This window comes from Alosa sapidissima, chromosome 17 (assembly GCF_018492685.1).
Source record: "Alosa sapidissima isolate fAloSap1 chromosome 17, fAloSap1.pri, whole genome shotgun sequence".
Lineage (NCBI taxonomy): Eukaryota > Metazoa > Chordata > Actinopteri > Clupeiformes > Clupeidae > Alosa > Alosa sapidissima.
Window position 1 is genome coordinate 553,267 of NC_055973.1, and position 8,942 is coordinate 562,208.

The following is an 8,942-nucleotide window of genomic DNA, read 5'->3' on the forward strand; positions in this document are numbered from 1 at the left end:
TTGAAATAAGTTACTCCTCTAAGTATTCACATGAAATAAAACATTGAGACCATTCAACAAAGCACACTGGGTAATAACAAATTCAACACATGAACTTGTTGCTATGGACTCATCTCTAGGCTTCCTCAGTCATTGTAAAGTTGCCGAAGCTGAACATTATCCAAAACTCAATTTCTCAGACGAGCGTCAATTTGGGAGCTTGCTACACTCCTTCCTTCTCAAATGACTTGAAAAGGCCGTTTGCACAATTTCACAAATAATCACAGAGACCGAAAAATACCTAACATGCCAACTTTTTCTGGGTTTAGGCCTATCATTTTAACTTTTCCCCGCTGTCTTGCCGTTTTAATATTTTCCCGTAGAATATCCCATATTACTGTTATACTCTCAATAACATTAGTCCTGCATTCTGTCCTGTCTCTGTGTTGTCCTGTTGTTACCCCTTGCCCTTCCAGAGAAACAGATTTATTCAAATCATCGTTTTGCTTGCTTGAATGCGAACTCAGAGTGATGTTAACCTACAGGCCTATTTAAGTTAACGACGTGGTTGTCGTGAGAGCACGATTCATTGGCGCTTGCAGTGTTCGGCCATAGGCTATGTCTACGTGCGCACCTGCCAGGCTAAGAGCCAAAGAAATCCCCCTGTATATTCACTCCAAGTTGGTCTACCATAACTTACCAACTCTACACTGTAGACCATAAACTGGCTATTTATATGACCAATGTATTTGTTAAACTTTATGAAGCAGAATTACGCACTGTTACTTGGAACGTAACACATTTTTGTTGGCAGGAGAGAGAATGACAGCGATTAACAAATTGCACTTGTTGCTGGTTACCAATAAATAGGGCCTACTATATATTTTTTTGCAAACAACAAAAACAGAAAGGATGGAGACAGCAAAGCTAGAGATGGGCAGGAACAAGGTAAATTGGTAGAAATGCTTGTCAAAACGTTAGGAGCTGGATGTGTGGATGAATGAAGCACAAGTATGCTTTATAAGCATGCACACTGTTTAAAGTTAGGCTAGGCTACACGGTAAACTACAAGCAAACCAAAGTTAAATTTAGCTTTTTTAGGGCTGGATAAAGTTGACCAAATGGATATAGGCTGTTAGGCGTGAATAAAGTAGGCTACTTTGTTGCTCCAACCCTTCCAACGTTAATGGGGACGGATGTTGACATTTTCCGTATTTTGCGTGAGAAACCCGGGAAATCTCACTTATTTTCATTGTTCAATGTTGACAGAGCTATGGAACGAAAGAGAACGTTATATGGCGACAGAAATAAACAATCAAACAAGCCACTTTCATTTTTTGCTGTTTTCATTAATACAAAAGATGGGTGACCCCCCCTCCTAGACAAAAAAAAGTTAGGTGACCCTCCCCTCAACAAAGAATAAAAAGACATGACCCTCCCCTATTTTCCTCCGGTGACCCCATTTATAAATAACGAACGGTCCCTTACAACTGTAGGTTACAATGATTGCAATACAAAAATATGCGCGTGTTAGTTAGTTTTGTGATGTTTTGCACTTTTGCCTCATGTGTTTTCAGGTTTGAGGGCTTTTTTGGCAAGATTGACCTTGGTTAGACTCTGCATATGTTATTTCTCCGTATGGAAAATAAAGTCAATTTTCGACACACGTCTGTTATTAGTTCAATAACAAGTGTTGCTTGTTAAAAAATGTGACTAGTGAAACTCAAATGATTTTAGAAATATTTAGCCAAAGCCAAAAAGTGTTAGAGAAGGAGAGACGCCGGTGCAGCTCAGATGTCTTCTTAATTTTCTTTATTCTTTAGTAAAAGGTGCAGAACATTATTAAACTTTGACTAACGTTTCGATGTTCGTTAGTCAAAAACATCGACACATCGAAATGTTAGTCAAAGTTTAATAATGTTCTGCACCTTTTACTGAAGAATAAAGAAAATTAAGAAGACATCTGAGCTGCACCGGCGTCTCTCCTCTCTAAAATATCTGTCCTGGCCTGGTTGCAACGGAATGTGGCCAAACGACAGAAGTGCGGAGAACCCTCCTTTGTCTACCAAAAAGTGTTACTTTGTGCCCCGCGCTCCCCCACTGCTTGTGAAAGAAGGGGATGGGGGAGGGGGGCTTAACGTGAAAAAGCTTAATGTCACAAAACGGCAACGAGTCATTTTAGGCTACAGGCCTTCATAATGGTAGGCTACAGGAAGTGGGGGGAGGGTATGGGATGACCAGAGCCGTCATCTATCGTATTTCCAGGCACACAGCTCGTTATATAGCCTATCGACTGCCTTAACAGATAGGCTTTGCTCTTGGGTTTGGCCTTACAGCGAACTCAATGCTCTTGTTGCTTGCAGTTTGTTAAATAAAGCGATGCAGATTACATTATTTATTTCTGATTAATTGCGTCTTTTGATGTATTAGGTGTAGGCCTAGGCTATTAATCAATTAGGGACTGTTCGTTATTTATTTAATTAAGGGGCTACCGGAGGAATTTTGGGAGCGTTAGTCAAAAAAGACGTGACCCTCCCTCGCCAGCAAGAATTTTTTCTATGACCCTCCAAAGTGATTGAGAAAAAACGCATGACCCTCCCCAGTCCCAACAATTTATTGATGCCTTAGGCTACTGGGTCAATTTGGGAGCTTGCATGCTACGACTCCTTCCTTGAAATGCCTTGAAAAGGCTGTCGTTTGCACAATTTCACAAATAATCACCGGGACCGAAACAAACCTGTCAACTTTTCCCGGGTTTATCGCGTATTTGAACTTTTTCCTCGCTGTCTTAGGAGGAGCTGCAGGGCCGTCGCAAGGGGATGCGAGGCCCTGTGCGAACTTGACAGATGCAAGGCCCTTTTCACTTACGTGCATGAAATCATGCGATAGCTTACTTTACACATAGCCAAGGCTACCGTCGGTGTATTTTAATAGTAGCCTAGTCTAATAAGCTACACCAGCTTGCCTTTAAGAGGGGAAATTCAATTGTATAGCCTATAACATTAGCTGAGTCACATATTTGGCCATATGGTGTTTATCATAGGCTACATCACGAAACCAAATAGTGTAACAAAGGCGAACACTTTAACGGGGAATTAATTGGGCATGAATCATTGTGCTGAACGGTATTTGTCAATGAGCAGAAACACACACGACATTCAAACTATTGATAAGATGTACTGGTCTGTATCTATAGGCTAACATTGGACAAATAAATGACACTGACTCGCCATATACTGACTCAGGAAAAAAAACATTTTCTTGCTTTGACGCAAACTCAGCAATGAAATCATAGGCCAGTTTGCAGGTAGCCTAACGTCTTTTTCATAGAAGGGAGAGCCCAGTCTCTCTCCTGTGACATGGAGGTGCGCAAATAGTTTTTAATAGCCTGTTCAACTTCAAAAAGCTTCATTCACCCGATGCCAATCACTGATCGCAATTTCAAAGTTCGGAAAGCTTCATCTTTTTTAAGTTTTAAGTGCAGTGGCCCCTATCTGCCCCCTTTGGAATTATATCTCGAGCCTATTATAAGGTCCAGTGCGTTATGTCCTGGGATTCGGATGTGCTCAAAAAGAAAAGAAAAAACACTTTTTTATAGATGGTTATGAGGAGCAATGTGAGAGAGAAATTTGATGATCATTGATCGTTGTTTTGGGACGTTAAGCCTTTTCCATAGGCGTCAGTGAAGGAGATTGAAGAATGACCATTTTTTATACGAAAATATTTCTTAACTACAAAAACTCAGTGTCTAAAAACTCAGTGTCATTCAGACTCAACCCTCTTGTTGTTTTATTATCTTTTTCGTTGTCGTTTGAACGTTTGCAAGCAGGCATGTTGCGGTTGCTGGTGTACAGGTTATATAATCAATTAGCTAAATCATTTGTCCAGCTGTTTAAACATTTTTTCGTGCTACATTCAAACGCAAAAGGTGCTTTGATATATTTTTTGTTTGAACGTCGGCAAGCAGGCATGCTTTGGTTGCAATGAATGAGGATAATTGCTTTTTTTTGCATTATTTTGAATATGACTCGCTCCAGTCTCAACAGCACGTACTTTTTCCACACGCTAAGTTCTAACACACATAGGCCTATCCCCTCTCGCTTTCTCTCTCTCCATCCCTGCACACGGTGCTTTCTTAAAGGAGCTGCACCATTTTACAACAATTGCATCTACATTTTCATATTAGAATGTTTTGTCAAGTGTAAGCTTAAACTACCGTGATAAATTTAAGTTCCCGTGCCCCCGCTGCGTCATGGAAGCAGTAAGTCAGTCGCATCAAAAATAGTAGTGGCACCCAAGTGACACCTTGTGGTTGTTTGTGTCAACTGCAGTTTGTGCCATTTCTGCTGAGAAAATGGGGTGCGTGATTCATGAAGGAACCCGTCCAAACTTAACGGGGACCTACTGTAAGTCAATAAGTTGGAAGTTGGATGTCTATATTCCGGAATAACAACTCCCCGACTTTAGGTGCTCATTTCCCGCAGACATGTGGTAGAGAGAGTGCCTGTCTGGAACTAAGTCAGAAAGATGGAATGTGGAAGTGCACATTCCTGGATATCAACTCCCCGACTTTGAGTGCTCATTTCCCCGCAGACATGCAGTGGAGAGTCCTTGCCTGGATCTAAGTCAAAAAGTTGGATGTCTATATTCCGGAATATCAACTCCCCGACTTTAGGTGCTCATTTCCCCGCAGACATTCAGTGGAGGGTCCCTTCCAATATTTCCAAGAAAGAGACATCACCTTCCAGGAATTAGCTGACAGCACCAGGCTTAAGCACCCCTCCCATGAGCTTACCTTACCCGACTGATGCATGCCTTCCAAGGCTTCATAACTACAGCACCCAGCCATGGGGCTCCATGCCTATGGTCAACCTGTATAATTCCAAAAAAGCAATGTCACCTTCCAGGAATTAGCCCTAAGGTTGACCATAGGCATGGAAAAAATGAAAAAATGTGAGAAACTATGCCCTCTGTGGGCCACAGAATTAAGCAGGTACACCCTGGGTAGCCAGGTAGACCATGGGTAGCTTGGTATTCCATGGGTTTTCGTTCAAAAAAAAAGTCCAAAAGGAGAAACTCGCTCAAAACCCTGGGGAGGCCAGCCTCGGGCTGCCGAGGTGTCAGGACCACCGATCCCTCCCTCCCCTCTTTTTTTTTCGCTCCGTTTTGGCGGGCGAAAAGCTACCCGGGAACTCACTTAAAAGCCCCCTCTCGGGGGGGCTGACCGAGTACCAACTCCGCCGGAACGGAGGACCCCGAGAGGGGACCTCCGAGAGCCCCAGTTCCCAGCCCGGGGCACTCGGTTGAAAAGACTCACCCACATTCTTTTCATCCCCGGATCTCAGGGCCTAAACAAACCAAACAAAGAGTACAACTCTTAGCGGTGGATCACTCGGCTCGTGCGTCGATGAAGAACGCAGCTAGCTGCGAGAATTAATGTGACTTGCAGGACACATAAATCATCGACACTTCGAACGCACATGCGGCCCCGGGTCCATCCTGCCTTGTCGTCGCCGCCGGAAGGCGCGCGCGGCGGGTCCTCGTCATGCGGCCGCCCTCTCGGGGGCGGTCGTCGGCGGGGTCGCGCGCCGCCTACGGCGTGCGTGGCTCTGGCGGGGCCGGGTATCGGCGGTGCGCGGCGGCGACTCTGGACGCGCGCCGGGCCGTTCTCGCGGATCTCTCCAGCTAGGGGGGGCGCTGGGCCCCTCACCTCGTCTGGGCCTCGGCCCGGGCGGACGGGGGTTCACCCGGCACGTGGCCTCGGCCGGCGCCTAGCAGCCGACTCAGAACTGGTGCGGACCAGAGGAATCCGACTGTTTAATTAAAACAAAGCATCGCGAAGGCCCCAGCGGGTGTTGACGCGATGTGATTTCTGCCCAGTGCTCTGAATGTCAAAGTGAAGAAATTCAATGAAGCGTGGGTAAACGGCGGGAGTAACTATGACTCTTAAGACGCGAGTGCAATGGGCTATGTGCTTACGGATATGCGGTTTGGGAGGCCGCCTAATCAGACCTGTTGAGCTCAGCGCCTACATCTCGGGGGCTGGCAAGGAATGATGGGTAACCTAGAAGTGGATCAAGGGTGAGCCCAGCACCCTTGGGTAATTACCCAAAGAGCGTGATTAGGGTGAGTTCACCCTTGTGGCTGGGGCGATAGCTCCAATGGAGTAAAGGATGAGGGGACCCCGAGCAGGAGCCCTAGGTTACATGATTGGGTGAGAGGGCACCCAGGGTGAAGTGGAGCACCCAAAGTGGTCTGTTTGAGGTGTGATCCTTGAAGGGAGCCTCATGTGCCATATCAAGAGAATGAGGGCTGGGGCAATTGATATCCTGTTGTTCTCCAAAGCCACATGTAGGCCGGTCTATCCACATGGTTATAAAGCCAATCCGAGTTGCCTCTGGGGGTGGGGTAGGCGGCAAGACTTTGCTCTGGTCGGGTGGGTACCTGGTCCCGTGGTATCTACCCCTTGAGAAGCTCCATTGGAGCTTTGGATTACTCACACTAAGGGCAACTTACAGAGATAAGCGGTAGAGGATTCCAAGTCCTGGTCCCAACTTGCACTTCCCGCGGGCCAGTGGGCCGTTCCCAGCTTATGTGTAAAGGCACTGCGATCCTTGAACCCCACCCATTCATAAGACGGCGACTGGTCCTCAAGGTACCGGAGGTTGGCTGATGGACAGTCCTTGTCCGCTGATTAGATGGTACTGACCGACAGCCGGTCTTTGTGCCGTGATTGGAGGAAAGCCCTTGAATCGGTCTGGCCTCGTATGCTTTAGCGACCCGTTTCCGTGGGTGTGGTGGAGATGAGATATACGCCTTGAACCTGTGTTGCAACTGTGCGCAGGGGGGGACCCCTTTCCACTTCCCTCCCCTTCCTCCCTGGCGGTGCAACTGCCCAATGGGACAAGGTATTCCCTCCTGTCACATCCGCCCCTCTCCACAACCCTGGGCAGGTGCACGGTGGTCCCCAGTTGTGGATGGATGGCGAGCGAGTCAGTACTTGGCGTTGCTGGTGCTGATATAGTTCTCCTGTTCCCGTCTGCAGCAGGGCATACTGCTCAGGATAGGAGGCTCCCAACCTTCCCCCTCTTTCCCTTCTTTCCCGCCCCTCGGTAGTCCTCTAACACTCCTTCCCCCCTCGGCGGTACTCGCGGGCGGTTTGTACAGATGCTGGCTTGGATGGAACTCCTCTCAGGGCGGGAAGGCACAGTGGATCTATGGTGCAACCGGATGGGGGGTCCAGAGCCCTAAGAAGCTGGAAGACTCCCCTGTGCCCGGAAGTTGCCATGGCGGGGGTCCCACCGCCTGATGTCGCTATCACGATGCGTTGGACATCCCACCGTGGCCAAGCTCCGATAGGGCGACTTGGGACCCGAGCGGCTTGACTCGTTAAATGCCTAGCGGTGAGCAACAGCAGTCCCAATCCCTGTACAGACACTCGTACGGTTGTATGTCAATGTGAAGATATGCAATGAAGTGCGAGTGAACGGCGGGGGATAGCTGTATCTCTCTTGAGGTAGCCAAATGCCTCGTCATCTAATTAGTGACGCGCATGAATGGATGAACGAGATTCCCACTGTCCCTACCTACTATCTAGCGAAACCACAGCCAAGGGAACGGGCTTGGCAGAATCAGCGGGGAAAGAAGACCCTGTTGAGTTTGGTGTCGATACGAGAAAATGTTGCAAATTATAGCACCCCTAGAGCGGTCAAGGTGCCAACATGAAACTTGGTGAAACTTGGTGAAATTAATCATGGGACTGTCCCCAATCAGTGTGCCAAATCTCACAACTTTTTACCAGTGGTCAAATGTCACTAAATATATTGAGTGTCTTCAGGATGTGGTCCCGAGTCCTTGTACCAAGTTTGGTGTCGATACGAGAAAGTGTCGCAAATTATAGCACCCCTAGTGGTCAAAGGTCGCAAAATTGATTGTGCATCCTCAGGATGTGGTCACAAGTCCGCATACCAAGTTTGGTGTCTATACGAGAAAGTGTTGATAATTATAGCACCCCTAGTTGTCAAAAGTCACCAAATTTATTGTGCATCCTCAGGTTGTAGTCACGAGTCCACATACCAAGTTTGGTGTTGATACGAGAAAGTTTTGCAAATTATAGCACCCCTACTGGTCAAAGGTTGCTAAAATTATTGTCTGTCCTCAGGATGTCCTGCGAAAACTTGTACGTGTTTTTGATTAAATCCAATATGGTGGCCGAATCAATTATGATGACATCACAAGTTGGCTTGTGTCGGCCTAAGGACCTCCAACAGTATTAGCAGACACCACTAGTGTACGTGTTTTTGATTAAATCCAATATGGCGGCCGAATCAATTACGATGACATCACAATTTGGCTTGGGTCGGCCTAAGGACCTCCAACCGAGCCCGTTCTTTACCAGACACCACTAGTGCGTTTTAATTCTAAGCACAACAGCAGCTACAGGCCAAAAGGCATGTTTCTTAATTACAGCGCCCCCTAGAGGTCAAAGGTCACCAGATTTCTTGAGCGTCCCCCTGATTGGGTCCTTAGTCCATGGACTAAGTTTGTTTATGATCATGGAGGTATTATATATAACTGGAGAGAGTGACTAAGTCCCGCCCCTATTCATTTCAATGTACCATGCTAGGCTAGCTATTTCAGCCAAAAAAGTTTGAAATTGACCGCAGCCATCTTTCCAAAAATGGCGTTTCATGGGTGTTCGTTTCCAGCACCAGCTAGAATTAGCCTATTAGATTCCACGTTACAGACGGAGACAACGTAAGGTACAACGGTATGTCGTTGATGAAGATTGGACATTCCCTCAGAGGAAAAGAAGTTGTTCGGGAACGCGCTTCACCTCGTTATAAGCGCAAATTTATTAAATTGGTTGGGATAACATTTTGGGAATGGCGGTAGAAGTTTGCCCTGTCTCTGAAGTCCTAGGTTATTTAATGTGATGTTCATATGTGATAATAAACAATGTG

At 46.7% G+C, this 8,942-nt stretch overlaps 1 pseudogene; it reads left to right on the forward strand.

Moving 5' to 3' along the window:
- Positions 1 to 5,351: 5,351 nt before the first annotated feature.
- Positions 5,352 to 5,492, forward strand: LOC121689001 (annotated as a pseudogene).
- Positions 5,493 to 8,942: the final 3,450 nt, after the last annotated feature.